The sequence below is a fragment of the Amia ocellicauda genome, chromosome 14, assembly GCF_036373705.1.
Source record: "Amia ocellicauda isolate fAmiCal2 chromosome 14, fAmiCal2.hap1, whole genome shotgun sequence".
Lineage (NCBI taxonomy): Eukaryota > Metazoa > Chordata > Actinopteri > Amiiformes > Amiidae > Amia > Amia ocellicauda.
In genome coordinates this window covers 9,549,192-9,568,498 of record NC_089863.1, presented here as the reverse complement: position 1 = coordinate 9,568,498, position 19,307 = coordinate 9,549,192, and the positions used below count along the sequence as shown (strand labels likewise).

The window sequence follows — 19,307 nt, the reverse complement described above, 5'->3', positions numbered from 1 at the left end:
GTGTGTGTTGTGTGTTCACTCGAGCCCACTGTCTAACACAATTGACACACAGTACAGTAACACACTGTTGCAAAGTGCAAGATTTATTCTGGAAATACAGAGGAAGCATGTTTTATGATCTCAGCTGTGTGAAATGGGTATTCGGTAGGGTCTGTTTATTTGAAGGCTTTTGAGTGACATTTAAAGGCGCATTTAGATGGAACAGAATATGTTTTTGAATAGAGTCTCATTTTGTCTGAGGTTTGGCCAGTATGGTCTGGGGTTTTTGTTTTGCGTTTATAGTTTTGAGAAAATAATTTCAGGAAATGTATGTAAAGGGTTGTGAAAAACTGTAATAGTGTTGAGTCTTAGTGACTGGAGTTTGGTATATTGAATGGCAGTGGTTTCTACCTGCACTGAAAAAAATGAATTGTAGGTCAAGCAAATTACACATAAGAACATTAAGAACATAAGAAAGTGTACAAACGAGAGGAGGCCATTCGCCCCATCGTGCTCGTTTGGTGTCCATTAATATCTAAGTGATCCAAGGATCCTATCCTGTCTATTTTTAAATGTTCACAAAGTTTCAGCTTCAGCCACATCGCTGGGGAGTTTGTTCAGATTGTGACGACTCTCTGTGTGAAGAAGCGTCTCCTGTTTTCTGTCTTGAATGCCTTGAAGTCCAATTTCCATTTGTGTCCCGGGTGCGTGTGTCCCTGCTGATCTGGAAAAGCTCCTCTAGTTTGATGTAGTTGATGCCTTTCATGATTTTGAAGACTTGGATCAAGTCCCCACGTAGTCTCCTCTGTTCCAGGGTGAAAAGGTTCAGTTCCTCAGTCTCTCAGTAGGACTTTCCCTTCAGACCTGGAATAAGTCTGGTTGCTCTCCTCTGAACTGCCTCTAGAGCAGCGATATCTTTCTTGAAGTGTGGAGCCCAGAACTGTACACAGTATCCAGATGAGGTCTAACTAGCGCATTGTACAGTCTGAACATCACTGCCCTTGTTCTCAATTCTACACTTTTGACAATATACCCTAACATCCTGTTTGCCTTTTTTATTGCTTCCCCACATTGTTTGGATGGAGAAAGTGAGGAGTCCACATAGACTCCTAGGTCTTTCTCATGCGTTACTTCATCTAGTTCTGTTCCTCCCATACTGTAATTATAGTGGACATTTTTGTTACCTGCGTGTATTACCTTGCACTTGTCCACATTGAATTTCATCTGCCAGGTGTCGGCCCACAACTGAATATTATCTAAGTCCCTCTGAATAGCCTGTGCTGCCGAGATTGTATCTGCTGAGCCACCTATTTTAGTATCATCTACATATTTAATATTCTTAAATATTACTTTAAACATAGTTTTTTCTGCTTTTACTAAAATCACTTAAGTAAGACAAACTTAAATTGTGACAGATCAGAATTACTTAAAATATTTGAACAAAACAAGAAAAGTAAGTAAAATGAATAATAATTATAAACAAGTAATGTTTAATTCATTTATTTTAGTTTACCCAACTAAGTTAATGTTATTTGAGCCACGTAAATTGCTTGGTTTGATATCCACTATGTTCATGAATGTTGAATACATGAGGATTTGTTGAAATGTAAGAGTAGGGTGGGAGAAACAGATTAAACACTGTTGGTTGTCGTTGTATCAGTTACAGACCAGAGCAGACAAGGTAACTCAGGGGACTCAGGGGACTTTCCAGCCCCTTCACTGGCGCAGTTTCATGGCAATTCTGGTTTCATCCCAGTGCCAGACGCGGGCAGGAGAGAGGCTCTGAGTCTCCAGGACCTCTTTATACAGGTTTACTAGCAGGGGTCAGGGCTGTCCCTTGTGCTTCTGTAATGCATTGATAATGGGAAGAGACGCCAGAGAGCCGGCCTTTGTCCAGCAATCTGACAGCAGCATTGACTCTTCAATGGTGGCTTTAGCTCCAACACAGCCCAGCAGCCCTGTGGACGTCTGGACATGCATGTACAAGAACTGTACACTTGTAAAACTATTTAATTTTGTTCTTTCATTTTATTAATGTATTTATTTACTTTGGTTTGGCAACACTTGTGTAAACTTGTCATGTCAATAATGATTGTTTTGAATTTGAGTGTGTCTGTATGTATATGTGTGTGTGTGTGTGTGTGTGAGCGAGTGTTAGAGAGAGAGAGGGTCAGTATGTGTGATAGAGATTGTGTTGAGTTGTGAAATTTGCGGTCAGTCCTTACTGGCTGAGCTCAGAGGGGCAGTATATAAGCACACAGACCCTCAGTGCTGCACTCACACTCGACCGCTTCAGACCAGACCCACCGCCAGCGAACTCTCTCTGCGTTTCTCTCCAGGTGAAGTGTCTCCATCTGAGCTTGTATCTTATCTCTGTTAAAACATGGATTGCTTGCTCTCTGTCTGTCATTCTGTCTCTTTCTCTCTCTGTGTGACTTTCTGTTTCCCTCTCTTCCTCTCTGAGTTTGTTAAAGCACACTTCACATGCACAGTAACCCTCTCTCTCCATCTCTCCTTCCCTCTGTCTCTCTCTCTCTCAATTTTCAATTCAAGGGTGCTTTATTGGCATGGCAAACAGTTTCGTAGTGTTGCCAAAGCAGTTGATATTATATACATACATTGAAAAATAATAAAAGGTAAGAAAAAATAAATAAAAAATGAAACAGTAACATTATAATTTATAAATAAAATCTTAATAGACATGTACATTTACTTTATTTATAGTTATCAGGTTACAGCTGGTGCTCATGTATGTTTTCACAGTGAGCCCCTCAGGCTGTGGCAGGCAGCTACATATTGGGCAGCCAGGGGGGCTGTGTGTCCCTCCCCCATGAGGATAGCTATTTTTTTTTCATTTATCAATTCAGAGAATGATTTTGTAATATTTATGAATTTATTAAAGAATGTGTCCCTTAATTTGGCATATTTATTGCAGTGGAGGAGGAAGTGCATCTCTGTCTCGACCTCTCCTGTCTCGCAGTGACCACAGCGCCGCTCCTCTCTGGGCAGCCAGCTCTGCCTGTGTCGGCCCGTCTCTATGGCCAGGCTGTGGTCACTGAGCCTGTACTTGGTCAGGATCCGTCTCTGCTTCGTATCTCTGACAGTGAAGAGAGACTCTGCCAGGGTGTATTCTCTGTTTAGGGCCCGATAGCAATCCAGTTGACTTTGGGATTTGGTTTCATTGTTCCTATGTTCCAGATAGGAGGTTTTGGTTATCTTTATGATTTGGTTGACTCTAATTGGGGGCAGGTAAGCAGTGCTGACCTGAAGCTGGTCTCTGTTCGCAGTATTAGCGGGGGTCAGTGCCGTGAGCTTCAGGGCCAGCTGACTCAGGGGACTCTTTTCAGGGCTGAGCTCTTGGCTCTCTTGTACTGGAGTGAGTCTGACTCACTTTTCTTCAGGTGCATCCAGAATTTCAGTGCTCTTTTCTTTATATTAATGAGGGTTGGGAAGCGGCCTAATTCTGCCCTGCATGCGTGGTTTGGTGTGTTCCTGTGCACCTGCAGTATGTTTTTATAGAGTTCAGCATGCAGGGTCTCTATTGGATGTTTGTCCCACCTAGTGTAGTCCTGTTGACTGAGTGGACCCCATACTTCACTACCATACAGCGCAATGGGCTGGATCACACTGTCAATTAGTTTGAGCCAGATTTTGACTGGAATAGTAATTTTATAGAATCTTCTTCTGATTGCATAGAATGCTCTTCTTGCTTTGTCTTTGAGCGTCTTCACTGCCAGGTTAAAGCCCCCTGACGCACTAATAGTCAGGCCCAGGTAGGTGTAGTGTGAGGTGTGTTCTAGGGTAGTGTTATCTAGCGTGAAGTGGTATTTGTTTCCCTGAGGTCTGGCCTTTTTTTTGGAAAATCATGATCTTTGTCTTCTTCATGTTTACTGCCAGGGCCCAGGACTGACAGTACTGCTCTAGTAGTGCCAGGTTTTGCTGAAGCCCTTGCTCTGTGGGCGACAGCAAGACTAGGTCATCTGCATAGAGCAGGAATTTGACTTCTGTGTCATTTAGGGTGAGGCCAGGGGCATCAGACTGCTTGATGTAGATGATGAACAGTGTTGGGCTCAGACTGCAGCCCTGCCTCACTCCCCACCCCTGAGTGAAGAATTCTGTTCTTTTGTTGCCAATTTTTACTGCACATTTGTTTTCGGTGTACATTGATTTTATAATATCATAGACTTTACCCCCTACACCGCTTTGAAGAATTCTGTAATAAAGTCCCTCGTGCCAAATGGAGTCGAATGCCTTTTTGAAATCAATGAAACAGGCAAAGATTTTGCCTTTACTTTTTTGGTGGACGTGTTTGTCTATGAGGGTGTGCAGGGTGTAAATATGATCTGTAGTGCGGTGATTTGGGAGGAAGCCAATCTGACTCTTACTCAGGACACTGTGCTCGGTAAGGAAGGCCAGTATCCGGGCGTTGATGATACTGCAGAACACCTTCCCCAGGTGACTGCTCACACAGATGCCCCGGTAGTTGTTAGGGTCGAATTTGTCTCCACTCTTATAGATTGGGGTGATCAGCCCCTGCTTCCAGATGTCAGGGAAGTAACCAGTACTGAGGACCATGTTGAACAATTTAAGCACAGCCTCCTGCAGTTGTGCGCTGCTGTGTTTGAGCATCTCAGTGCTGATGCTGTCCGGGCCGCAGGCTTTTCTGAGTGGAAGTGCCTGTAGCTTTTTAGATAGTTCCTGTAGGGTGATTGGAGGGTCAATTGGGTTTTGATTATCTTTAATTGATTGTTCGAGTAATTTCAGTTTTTCCCTGGTTTCAATTTGTTTGTGTGTCAGATCATTTTGTTGGATATCTTTATAAAGGTTTTCAAAGTATTTTTTCCAAATGGTTCTGTTTTGTATTGCCAATTCTTGTTGGTTTGTTGAATTTAAATTGTTCCACATTTCCCAGAACTGGTTTTGGTCAACAGATTTCTATATGTCTGTCAGTGTTTTGTTTGTGTGTTTCTGTTTTTTATTTTTAAGGGTGTGTTTGTAGTGTTTTAGGGTCTCACAGTACTGCTGGCATAGTTCTGTGTCTTGTGGTTGATGATGTTTTTGATTGGATAGGTGCCTTAAATTTGTTCGTATTGATTTACACTCATCATCAAACCATGTCTGTGTGTGTGTGTGATTCTGGTTGGTCTTTTTCTTTGTCTTTTTAAGATTTGCCATTGTGGCTGCAATTTGATATATTTGATTGATATCATTTATGGCCAGCTTTAGTCCTGTCACGTCAGGCTGGTACTGTGAGCTGAGGAAAGTGTTGATGATGTCTGTTATTTCTGTAGAACTGATTGCTTTGTTAAATTCCTCTGTGCTGTTTGGAGCCCATCTGTATGTTTGATTAAGGTTGTACAGCTTACTGGGCTGTGTCTGTGTGTTGCTGGCCTGACTTCTTCTTTTCAGGAACACTGTGATTTGGTTGTGGTCTGACGGGGGGTTTGCTGCCTGACAGTGAATGCACTGATGAAGGAGGGGTTCATGTCAGTGAGGGCGTAGTCGACTACACTAGTCCCAAGAGCTGAGCAATACGTGAACCTCCCTAAAGAGTCCCCTCTGATCCTGCCATTAAGGATGTACAGGCCCATGGGTTGGCAGAGATGCACTAACTCTCTCCCGTTCTTGTTCACCGCCCCGTCGGGGTTGTTCCTCTGGGTTGTGGTGGGGGTGAGGTACAGAGGGGCCTGGCCGAACACGTGGCTGTTTCCCTGTGTGTCGATGCAGTCGGGCTCGGTGCCTGTCCGGGCATTGAAGTCCCCACAGAGCAGCACATTCCCCTGGGCCTGGAAATGGCTGATCTCTGTGTGGAGGGTGTTAAAAAATTACTCATTGTAATAGGGGGATTCAGAGGGGGGGGTATACGCTGCACACAGGTATATATAGTTCTCACACTGGGCTATTCCCTTCTTAATTTGAAGCCATATGTGCGTTGGGCCCTGTTTGACTGGGCTGATGTGGTTGGCCAGCTCCTCTTTGTACCACACTATGATCCCCCCAGAGTCCCTGCCACGCCGCACTGTGCTCAGTTTAATTGAGGGCACAATAACCTCCCTGTAGCCCAGGGGGCAGTGTGTGGGCACCTCTGCACGGCACCATGTCTCCAACAGAACTATGATATCTAATTTCTTAATGCTTTTAATGAATTCAGGGTCTGTGCTCTTTAGCCCGAAAGCCGAGGAGTTCAGACCCTGAATGTTCCAGCAGCTGACTGTAAATGAGCTCATTTTAGCTAACATATAATAATTATTAGTTTTATGTAAAGTATGGTTACATTGTATGTACACAGGTATTTATTTTTAATTATTTACAAGTGGGGTTGTCCGTCCCTACCCGAGTGCTCTGGCTCAGCTCAGCAGTCTGGAGCAGATGAGGCTGAGCAGCTGCTTGATCTCCCCCAGCTCGGTGGGGCTCATACTTTCAGTGACACTCTCTCTCTCTCTCTCTCTCTCTCTCTCTCTCTCTGTCTTGTCTCCCCAGGTGAAGATGTTGATGTCAGTGCTGTGTGTGTTGGCTGTGCTGGCGATCGGCCCCGGCCAGAGCCAGCCCTGCGTCAACCGAGTATCTATAGGTCGATACAATACATTCCTCACCAGGCACGTTCCGTCAGGCATGCCCAAGACCAACAACATACAGCGATGGAGACGCTTCTTAATTTCCAGGGGACTCTGTGGCCGAGTCCCAACCCAGACCTTCATTGACTCGTCTCGGGCGAACGTCGACAACGTTTGCAGGGCAGGAGGCAGGAGATTCTCGCAGAACAACCAGGGGAACCTGTGTGTGAGCGCTAACATGTTCACAGTGTACAGCGTGCGGAGCAGCAACATACGCAGGAGGTGTAGTGTCACTAGAGTCAGTCGTACCCAGAGCTTCATCACGCTGGCCTGCGACAACATCAACAACCTCTGCCGGCCCGACCACTTCCAGACCACCAACAACCGGCCCAATGCAGCGAATGGACGCTGCCAGTGATTCTAACATCATGCATGTGTATTATTGTGATTTAGTTTTCTGTTTCCCCACAATAACCAGCAATAATGATCGATGATTTCCTGTGAGATCTTATGCTTTTAAAACTGTTTCTGTGATTTTAACTATCTCTGCCTTTACACGGTCTCTCTGCTGTGTGACGCGCTGGGTGTGTCAGTCTCCTGAGAGCTGCGTCTCTCACTCTGACACCCCCCGCTGTCTCTGTACTGCATCACAAAAAGTATAAAAAAAATATAAAATAAAGTATTTTGCAGAGCAGCTGGAGTTGTGGAGAGTGTTGTGTAACAGAGGACTGGGCTGTATAGCACACAGGGCCTGGGGGGGGCACTAGAGTGGACACAGAGGTCAGCAATAATACAGTCAGTGCTACTCACAAGATCACTGGAAAATTATGTATGAATACAAATATTTAATTCATTGTCGGGAAAAGATTCAACATTTTGATTCCTAACTATATAAGCTTGCAAAGCCTTGAAATTTGCTTCAGTAAAAGTCTGTACCTGAATCTTTGAGTTGGACAGATAGCAGGGGGGTCAAGTTCAGGTGTGAGGTTATAAATTCACACAGACGTGGGATATACAGCTCTGGAAAAAAAACATTCCAGAGCTGTATACACTCACCTAAAGGATTATTAGGAACACCATACTAATACTGTGTTTGACCCCCTTTCGCCTTCAGAACTGCCTTAATTCTACGTGGCATTGATTCAACAAGGTGCTGAAAGCATTCTTTACAAATGTTGGCCCATATTGATAGGATGGCATCTTGCAGTTGATGGAGATTTGTGGGATGCACATCCAGGGCACGAAGCTCCCGTTCCACCACATCCCAAAGATGCTCTATTGGGTTGAGATCTGGTGACTGTGGGGGCCAGTTTAGTACAGTGAACTCATTGTCATGTTCAAGAAACCAATTTGAAATGATTCGACCTTTGTGACATGGTGCATTATCCTGCTGGAAGTAGCCATCAGAGGATGGGTACATGGTGGTCATAAAGGGATGGACATGGTCAGAAACAATGCTCAGGTAGGCCGTGGCATTTAAACGATGCCCAATTGGCACTAAGGGGCCTAAAGTGTGCCAAGAAAACATCCCCCACACCATTACACCACCACCACCAGCCTGCACAGTGGTAACAAGGCATGATGGATCCATGTTCTCATTCTGTTTACGCCAAATTCTGACTCTACCATCTGAATGTCTCAACAGAAATCGAGACTCATCAGACCAGGCAACATTTTTCCAGTCTTCAACTGTCCAATTTTGCTGAGCTTGTGCAAATTGTAGCCTCTTTTTCCTATTTGTAGTGGAGATGAGTGGTACCTGGGGTCTTCTGCTGTTGTAGCCCATCCGCCTCAAGGTTGAACGTGTTGTGGCTTCACAAATGCTTTGCTGCATACCTCGAGTGGTTATTTCAGTCAAAGTTGCTCTTCTATCAGCTTGAATCAGTCGGCCCATTCTCCTCTGACCTCTAGCATAAACAAGGCATTTTCGCCCACAGGACTGCCGCATACTGGATGTTTTTCCCTTTTCACACCATTCTTTGTAAACCCTAGAAATGGTTGTGCGTGAAAATCCCAGTAACTGAGCAGATTGTGAAATACTCAGACCGGCCCGTCTGGCACCAACAACCATGCCACGCTCAAACTTGCTTAAATCACCTTTCTTTCCCATTCAGACATTCAGTTTGGAGTTCAGGAGATTGTCTTGACCAGGACCACAACCCTAAATGCATTGAAGCAACTGCCATGTGATTGGTTGGTTAGATAATTGCATTAATGAGAAATTGAACAGGTGTTCCTAATAATGCTTTAGGTGAGTGTATATATGAAACAGATTGTCCTCTAATGGAAAACCATTCAAGGAAGCATGGACAGCAGCTCCCGGCTAAAAACAGGCCACATTCACCGATGTCACAAAAAAATACTTAATTTATCATGATGCTTATTTGTTTCGACTTATCTTCCTGAATCTCTTCAATACATCTGATATAAATGAATCATTAGCACCATCATTCTATATTCAATGAACATGCAAACTCACAATTATTTCGACAAAGTGTGAACATTTCATTATAAGCAAGACAAATTCTACATACAATTACATTTTATAAAAGTATATGGTACAATCCTTAATATTAATTTGTAACTCTTTCAATCAATTATTAGACAATTGGCAATTAATTCCAGCATGTTAGACATACATTTTCAAATATAAGGACAAAAATGAAGATCCTCATTAAGTCCCAGTGCACTCTTAGAACAAATGTGTTAAAAACAACACATGATGTGCTGTTTTTTAACACATTACTGAGTGTGATTACGGACAACACATGTTGTGTTAAAGTTAACACAGGTTGTGTGTAGGAATATTAGCACAAATAATGTGTTATTTCATGAACACTGTAATATGTTAGTTTTACTCAACACGTTGGCTTATTTAAGCTAAACAAAATATTAATTTAACAAAGGAAACTATGTGGTAGTTGTTTAATGTAAACAGAGAAACCTTCTTTATTCAGTACAAAACAAAATTACAATCACAAACAATTTATGTAAGACTGTAAGACATAGTACAGTAGAAAAAAATGCAATCATTTGAATTAATTGTACTTTTTAACCTTAAAGATGCTATTCTGAAAATGAGTAATGTCAAATAATATATATATACATATATATACAATTTTTTGTATATACAGCATATTATGCATTAAACATCTGTGGAATAATCCACTTTATAAATGAAGCTAACATCTGTTAAGCATCTAAATCTGGATATTTTAGGTTTAAATAACACGAATGAATACATAAATAATACATAAATAAACACTGAGCGACCCGCCGCGTCACTGAGGACTGGCTTCACAATCCCCACAACATTACATTACCGGCATATTGCACTTTAATATTATTTTGTAATGGTGGGTATATAAGTATTACATACTACTACTATAAGGGGTCCTTAATAAAAACATTAAAAAATACTAATAATAGTCGTCTTCATATCTAATGTACGGAAGAGCCCTGGGGCCATGTGAAAGAAAAATCTAAACAAGAATTCATGTTAAACCCAGACTTTAGAGATTTCAAGTTAAAATTTTGAGTTGAATTTCGGAGGGGTTTTGTTTCAATGCCCCCAGGGCTCTTCCGTACTAATACGATAATGAATTACTTCAGTTAATGTCAGGGGCGGGGCGTGACGGGCAATTAACAGTTGATTGATCACTTTTATTTATTTATGTATTATGACTTATTTTCACTTACTAATTGGTTAAACCCAGAGACACGGTCAGTCAGCAGCGCAACCTACTACTGAGCACACGGAGCAGGACACTCACAGCCCACATGACCCACAGCCAAACCAAGGCGCAGGGCTGGAGAGGGAAGTAGGCTGGGGAGGGAAGTAGGCTGGGGAGGGAAGTAGGCATAACTGTGGAGTAGTGGTTAGGGCTCTGGACTCATAACCAGTGCAATGCAATGCTGTTGTACCCTTGAGCAAGGGTTACATTGCTCCAGTAAAATACATTTGTACACATTTATACAGCTGGGTAACTTCACATGAATCCGAGCGGTCACTGAATTCGTCTTAACAGCAGCGCGGCAGACAAGAGACTTGTTTATATCCTCTGAGGGGACGGGGGGTTTCTGGTTGCTGCTATCTGTACTTTAGATGAGGAAATTGGGTTTTATTGATTCTTAGTTGGCTCTTTTTTCCTACTATTTGGTGTCATTGTTGAGTAGGGTTTTTAGTAGTTTTAGTGCCTGGTTTTATTAAAGGCAATGTTATGGTAGGTTATATTTCAAATCCCAATTCCTTATTGTATTCGTGCTGGTACAGTCTTCATGCCCTGTCTTTGTTACTTTCCTTTGTGTGGTGGTGCTGTAGGGTCCAGTCAGGGGTGAACGAGGTCCTCTCTCATTAATGAAGGAGGTGGCATGGTCGTGAAGCGTGTCACCCCTAACCACCCCATAGGCGGTGACGTAAATTGTAAAATTAACTCAAACAGAACTCAAACTAAAGATTACAATAATGATACTCAACTCTCACAATTTTGTGGCCACAGAACAAGTTTTGTAGAAAGTTCAAACGCTCAGCGCTGTCCTCCAGCGAAGGGCATGTGGAAGTGGTTGGTTGAGATACATTTCACAGAGTATTATGGTTAGAAATAAATAACACACTTCGATTGTGTTAGCAGAAAGACTGTACCCTGCACATATTGTGTAGAAAATAACAGTTTTTGTGTAGAATTTGAACACATTACTTCTAAGAGTGGTTCTCATGTCTTTAAAGCCAATATCCTATATGCCTCTCTCCTCAGTAGCAAATTTACCAGATTCCCTCCTCTTTCAGGTCTAATCTTCTCCAGACCCACAAAATGAGTGTGGTGAAGATCCATGCCCAGCCTTCTGCTATAGAGTACTCTGCATTTTGATTTCTAATTGCTGCATTGTGTTCAGCAATCCGAATCTAAAGTGCTGTTTTAGTCTGTCCCACAAGGACATGTCAACATATAGATAATCCCAGCAGAATTTCAATTGACAAAGTAACGGAAAACCCAACATAAAGTGTCTCAGTGAGGTGTTGGTCTCCACAAGCCACCAGAACAGCTTCAATGCTCTTGGCACAGATTGTACAAGTGTCTGGACTCTACTGGAGGGATGAACACCATTCTCCCAAAAGATATTCCCTCATTTGGTGTTTTGGTGATGGTGGTGGAGAGCGCTGTCTAACACGTTCATAGGTGTTCAATTGGGTTGAGATCTGTTGATTGCGAAGGCCATAGCATATGAGTCACATCATTTTCATACTCATCACACCATTCAGTGAGCCCTCGTGCCCTGTGGATGTGCATTGTCATCCTGGAAGAGACCACTCCCATCAGGATAGAAATGTGTCACCATAGGATAAAGGTGATCACTCAGAATAACTCTGCAATGATTTGCAACGACCCTTCCCTCTGAGGGGACAAGTGGACCCAAACCATGCCAGGAAAATGCCCCCACAGCATAACAGAGCCTCCGGACCCCCTCACTGTAGGGGTCCAGCAGTCAGGCCTGTACTGTTCTCTTGGTGTTGCCTCACATGCACTCGCCCACTTGTCCAGAACACGAGCCAGTTGAGCGTCTTTGTGACTGAAGCTCCTGCCATTCGTTCCCCAATAATGACCCCTCTTTCAAAGTCACTTAGATCCTTTCGTCTTGCCATTTTGATCCAAAATCGAGGTCAACTGGGTATGCTCAGCATTTGTATACCTGCCACAGAGCATGATAGGATGTAAATTGCTTAATTGTATCATGCAGTACACCTGTTTGTTATGTTCCTCCACTCATTTATTCAGGTTTATCCTTTAATTTGTTAATCTGTATATATACATATGACATTTTGTAAGACAGCTTTTGATAAGTTCAAGATTTGTCTTATCACGCACACACACACACGCACATGTACACGTCACGGATGGTGCCAGTTGTCCAGCATTTAATACTGTATCGCCTCTGCTGTTGTGAACAAGCAGTGAGGGCTGCAGCCCAGCAGCAGTGCAGCGCAGGGGCTCATGGGTGGCCTGTGTGTCGAAGACAGCGGCCAGCGCCGCCTGAAAACAATTGTATTACGGACTATTGTATGTGGACTTGCCATCCTGACTGTTAAGACATTTCAATCCAGCGACAGTCGGTCACTGCTCCCGTGTGTTCCTGTTCTTGTCGCTACAGTTGGTTCACTACCTTATTTGGGGGAAGGTTTTTCACACTGTGTGAAGAAGCCTGCTTTGCTATTACACTGACTACTTCTTTTCAGATGTTTTGGTTGAGAGAGGAACTCTCAAAAGAAGTGTGACATTTTGAAAGACAGATCATGAGAAGGACACACACACACACTCAGAGTGTTCGTCAGTGAGCGTTAACGTGGCAGTGAATGTATGAAAAGGAGAAGCAAAAAGAGCTTTTAACACAATATAACGGAAGCTACACAGAATAGTATACCTGTCAAAATCAGGTTGAAAATAATAGACTGTGTTATCCAGCCCATCGAGCTGTATGTGAGTGAGGTATGGGGCCCAGTCAGTCAACAGGACTACAGGAAATTGGATCAACACCCAATGGAAACCCTGCAAGCTAAACTGTACAAAAGAAGATCACAAGTACAACAGAAAAGCCCAAAGCAGGCATGCAGGTCAGAATCTGGACACATCTGAAGAACAGTGACCCAGACCTGCTCCAGCACAAGGTCCTGCCAACCCAAGAGCTCAGCCCAGAAAAGAGTCCCCTCAGCCAGCTGGCCCTGAAGCTCACTGCACTCACCCCACTAACACTAAGCAGCTTCAGCTCAGCAGTGCTAACCAGCCTCCAATCAGAGTCAGACAAACTGCAGAACACATCAAGAACTCCTCTCTGGAACATTGGGGCAAAGAAATTAAATTACAAAACAACCTTGCAAAGAGAGAATACACCCAGCAGAGTATCTCTCCACTGTCAGAGATATGAAGCAGAGACACATCTGGTGGACAGGAGAGGTGGACACAGAGAGGACCGGCGCTGCGGTCACTGTGAGACAGGAGAGGTGGACACAGAGAGGACCGGCGCTGCGGTCACTGTGAGACAGGAGAGGTGGACACAGAGAGGACCGGCGCTGCGGTCACTGTGAGACAGGAGAGGTGGACACAGAGAGGACCGGCGCTGCGGTCACTGTGAGACAGGAGAGGTGGACACAGAGAGGACCGGCGCTGCGGTCACTGTGAGACAGGAGAGGTGGACACAGAGAGGACCGGCGCTGCGGTCACTGTGAGACAGGAGAGGTGGACACAGAGAGGACCGGCGCTGCGGTCACTGTGAGACAGGAGAGGTGGACACACAATTTCCCTCCCACAATTCTCACACATGACAGACCCAGAGAAAATGTCAGTCCTGTTAGAGCCTCTCACAGCCTGAGAGACACACAGGGGCGCTGCTGGGACAGAGGAGGAGAGTTCAGCATTGCTCTGCACTTACTTGCTGTCATGCTGTCGGCCTGATCTTTCTGACCCTTTGCCTGTATACTGTATGTATAGTTGAGCATGGGCACATTTCAATCAAACAATCCATTTTTATTTGTATAGCGCCCTTCGCAGGGTAGCCACAGAGTGCTTTACAGACTGGTAAACATACAACAAACATACAGCAAAATAAAATACATAAATACAATACAATAAAATATAGACCTGTATACATTTGACATGATCTATAATAAAGTGAGTGAACATTTAAGTAAATAAACCATTTAGGTGCCTCGTTGGACCCTTGGAGGGGGCTGTTGCTAGAAGACAAGAAGGCAGTCGTGCTCAGATACTGGTCATGCAGTGCAGGACATTTCCAAAGACAGCTGTGCAATTGCATGTCCATGGCACACCGGCGGCACTATGGGCTAGAAAAACAGAGACTAAACAGACTAAAGGCTAAGACAGAGGGGGCATCTCTTACTTTGTCTGGAAGATCATTCCACAGCTTCGGGCCCTATAACTGAATGCTCACCTTGGAGACCCCCCCCCCCCAATAATACTGTACAATCAGCTGATATTTCTGACTGTATTATGGCCAATAATATGGACGAGCTGCGCGCACGGACGAGTGCTTTCTGCATCACACGTCCATGCACGCAGCACGGCACAATTGTTTTCAAAGAATCTTGAGAATTGAGAATCTTTTAAACTAGTGACCAGGGGGGCAGGGAGCTCTGACAATGGGAGATGTTCCACTAAGGAAAGACACCAAGGGAAACTGCTAGTAGGAAAGTCCTGAAGTGTTTGTACCTCAATGCCAGGAGTATAAGGAACAAGATGTTAGACCTAGAAGCCACAGTGCTGGCGTGTGACTATGATGTTGTAGGAGTGACAGAAACATGGCTTAATGATGGGGATAAATACAAGTTGGAAGGATACACACAGTTTAGGAGAAACAGGCAAAATCGAAGAGGGGGTGGGGTAGCATTATATGTGAAAAATGACATTGAGGCAGAAGAACTCAAATTAGTTCCCAGTAACGGAACAGAATCTTAGTGGGTGAAACTTTTGAGCAAGAGATCTGGAGGATTAGTGGTAGGAATGTGTTACAGGCCACCAAACTCAGATATTCAGAAAGATGCTGCATTGTACAGTGTAATCAGGACTGCATGTAGCAAGGATGTGGCTGTTATAATGGGGGATTTCAATTTCCCAAACTTAGACTGGGAAAGCCCAGCTGGGACTACAGAAGCAGAAATAGAAATGGCTGAGATGGTAAATGACTGCTTTCTAACTCAATCTGTCAGGGAACCAACCAGAGAGAGCGCAAGTATTGACTTGATTTTTGTAAATGACCAAGATAGAGTCAGAGGGACACTAGTTAGAGAACCAATGGCAAACTGTTTTTTTTTTCTTCCTCATTTTGTTTGAAGCACTTTTCTTGTGTTATTGGTTTATTGGGTTTTATTTGGTTGTTTAGTTTTACCGAGGGCACGCCACCAGCCGCTCTCACCTGGACTTACCTGCACATTCTCTCTTAATCACCATCACCTGCACCGCTGGACATTCGGGAGAGACAGACGGGAGAAAGAGAGACAGGAACTGAATGCCCGTGTTGGAGGGAAGGAGGAAGAGCCAGTGCTGGAGAGGTGGAAGAAGGAGATCTTTGGAGCTACATTGTTCATTGTCTTCTAGCGGATTACAAATAATAACGCGGAGCTGCAACCTGGGGGCGGCGACGATATCCACAGAAGACTTGGCAGCTAAATGGGTTTGGTGTCTGGGGTTGAGTAGCGAGGGTGCAGTAGCGGTTATGCATTAAAAGGAACTGGAAGAGACGTTAAACCGGCAATCAAGAGATCTAGACAGTGGTATTTTTGAGAACGGCTTTTATCGAATTTGGCACCTCGATCTCCTGGTCTCCACCTTCTCTTTTGGGGATTGTTCGGTGCGAAACTGTCTGTGGAGAAAGAAAGCACAAGACATTTAGTATGGCAGGATGTTGACATTGAGTTACTTTATCTTCATGACTGCCGTTGTGGCAGGTTGATTCGGGAGTTTAACTATTTGCTCACCTTAACTTTCCTTTGCTTCCAGTCTGTCGGTGCCTGTTTGGCCAACGAAGCGCCGGCTGGGTTCCTGGGGGAAAAAGGACTTATGGGAAGAACTGTGTACTTACTGTACCTGGGAGGGTTGAGTGATGCCGGTATCTGTGGGGGTAAAGAGAGAAGTAGGATTAGTATTTTTAGTATATTGTAATTAGTATTTCTATCAAATGAATCATTTTATTCTGTTTTAGTAGTCTTTTTGCTTTTTCCTTTTTTGTTAGTAGTTTGGGTGGGGGGGGGTTCTATTTTAGCGCCGGGGATTAAAGGTGATTTTAGTTGTGTTATTTGTAATTCAAATTGTACTCTTTTGTGAATCTCCAGAACAGTCTTCGTGCCCTGACTGGACTTGTATTAATAAATATAGTAGCCACCCCCGTCCTGAATGCTCTTTCCGAGTCACCTGTTCGGCGGGAGGAGAGCGGACGGGCGGGGTCAGTCAGAGTTCAAGATTGATTTCCCCACATTGATGCAAGAAGGAGGGGTGTTCCAGAAGGAGGGGGGCTGTTGATTGGACCTGCCGGGTCAGATGGGTCGGACCGGCAGTCTATTTAGTCGTCGGGGTTTGGCTGCTCGGCGGACTTTTACAACTGCAGCGGGAGCCCTTGTCCCCCCTCTATACGGACTCCAGTAGAAAGCCGTGTTTTCCTTTTATTTCTTGGGCTGTGTTCACTGGCCGGAATAGGTGAACTGTGTTTAAATAAACCGGTTATTCGTAACTTTATTATTGGTACAGACAATTTTCTTTATTGTTTCTAACTTATTTCTCATTAACGAGTGTCGTTACAATATTGTTATTGTTACCAGTTTGTGTGGAATTTGTCTTGGGATTCTGTCGAGCCTGCTCGGGGAGAAAGCGCGGGTAACACGAGCTCCTCCCTCGTTAATCAAAGGAGGTGGCGTGGTCTTGCGTAGACGCCCCCTAATTACCCACTAGGCGGTGACATATTTTAAGAATATACTATTGTTACTGTTGATATACACCGATCAGCCATATCATTATGACCACTGACAGGTGAAGAGAATAACACTGATAATCTCGTTATCATGGCACCTGTCAGTGGGTGGGATATATTAGGCAGCAAGTGAAGATTTTGTCCTCAAAGTTGATGTGTTAGAAGCAGGAAAAATGGGCAAGTGTAAGGATCTGAGCGACTCTGACAAGGGCCACATTGTGATGGCTAGACGACTGGGTCAGAGCATCTCCAAAACTGCAGCTCTTGTGGGGTGTTCCCGGTCTGCAGTGGTCAGTACCTATCAGAAGTGGTCAAAGCGGTGAACCGCTGAAAGCGCCTACAATGGGCACGCGAGCATCAGAACTGGACCTTGGAGCAATGGAAGAAGGTGGCCTGGTCTGATGAATCACGAGTTCAAGGTGTTGACTTGGCCTCCAAATTCCCCAGATCTCAATCCAATCGAGCATCTGTGGGATGTGCTGAACAAACAAGTCCGATCCATGGAGGCCCCACCTTGCAACTCATAGGACATCTGCTGTTAATGTCTTGGTGCCAGATACCACAGCACACCTTCAGAGGTCTAGTGGAGTCCATGCCTCGACGGGTCAGGGCTGTTTTGGCAGCTAAAGAGTACGGGCAGCTACACAATATTATGCAGGTGGTCATAATGTTATGGCTGATCGGTGTATGTATGTACTTGCTTCGGCAAAGCTTCAAGTGGTTGTGATGAGAAACCACCATTTGAATTTGAGAGGGAGATGGAGAGAGGGTGAGAAATAGGAAGACAGAGGGAGGTAGCATTATGTAAAGTCCAGTACTGATGAAAGTTATGGTATTCCAAGACTACATTTTCCGTTGCAATTTCATTCAATTCCAAGGGGGCAGCGATCTCATAATCTTACTCTTTGTCTATTGCTTGAGCACATTTCTCCAAACATTTCAAAACAATGAGCACCGGCTCCAAACTGAAACACGTTTGGCCAAAATGACACAAATCCTTTACAAAATGCACGCAGACTCTCAAAACAGCAAATACACGTCACAAAATCAAATCAGTCCATCAAAACAGTATAATTTGTCATCTAATGAGAAATTATTTCCATCAGCCACTTCACAATGGCACAATACACACCAACCATGAGCATCAATATGACATGGTCAGCCCTGTACTGCTCTCTTTGTCGTCCTCTGCTTGCTTGTAAAATAAGCGTTAATGGTCCGTAAACATTTCACCCCAACATGAGCTGCACTCATGTTCTCTGAGTGACTCATGAAGATCATGAAGACCAAAGCAGAAAGAATTTCACTCAACAGCAAAACATGTAATCGCTTCATCCACGTGTATGAATTCATGTGGCAACACGTGTGCCTCAAGAGAAACACAACATGAACATGGGTAGCCATTGTAACTGTCTGCATCTAAACAGTGTATGGAAATGCATTACTGTGACGAGCCCTGACCTGCACAGACTGGAACCCGATCTCCTTCACTCTGCCACTGCTCCTGTCACAGGTACCTGTACAGCCGTTTCATCCTTAACTGGTGTCGATTCAAGACCTGGTCAGCAGCTGCCAGACTGACACTCTGTACATTGTGAGATATTTGATGTTCTTGTATATTTGTAGTCTGGATCTCCCTCAAACAGACTGAGTTGTTTGAAGACACTGTATCTATGGCCGCCTCCTGTTCAGTGTTTGACTCTTCCTTGGCCACCATGGGGTTGTGATTATGGGCTGATGGCTGATTGAACAATTGAGCAATGAGGATTTGCACATGTGCAGTAGAGATTCACACTTGTGGGAGTGTGAGTTACGGACTCTGAACACATGTTCTAATTTTGTTTGACAAGACTTACCTAATTGATGTTTGTGTCTTGTGTAGAGAGTTGTGTTTAGCTGTTTTGCAGAAATGTATCCTTTTCTGCTCATTTCGGTTATGGTGTTGGTCATGTGGACCACAGTTTCATTCACATTGACTTGAAAAACTGTAACCTGCATACTGCCATAAAAATTATATATCCAATATTATATCATGCCAAAAGTAGTGTCGCATGCAGACAAAGTATCTTGTTAGTTTTAAATTCATCATTACATACAGAAAAATAGAGGTAGCGAGGGAGAGAGAGACTGAGAGAGGTATTGAACATTTGATCAATACGACAAACGACAAGAACAGGAACTCACGGGAGCAGTGGCCAACAACTGCCACTGGATTGAAACTAAATCGGCCCTCTAGTGCCCCCCCAGGCCCTGTGTGCTATACAGCCCAGTCCTCTGTTACACAACTCTCTCCACAACTCCAGC

At 44.1% G+C, this 19,307-nt stretch overlaps 1 long non-coding RNA gene across 1 annotated transcript; it reads left to right on the top strand.

Annotated features, from left to right (window-relative positions):
• The first annotated feature begins 2,239 nt into the window (after positions 1-2,239).
• Positions 2,240-7,227, top strand: LOC136768609 (uncharacterized). Its single transcript, XR_010822004.1, has 2 exons — positions 2,240-2,318; positions 6,460-7,227. It is a non-coding gene; the product is annotated as an uncharacterized LOC136768609 (long non-coding RNA).
• Positions 7,228-19,307: the final 12,080 nt, after the last annotated feature.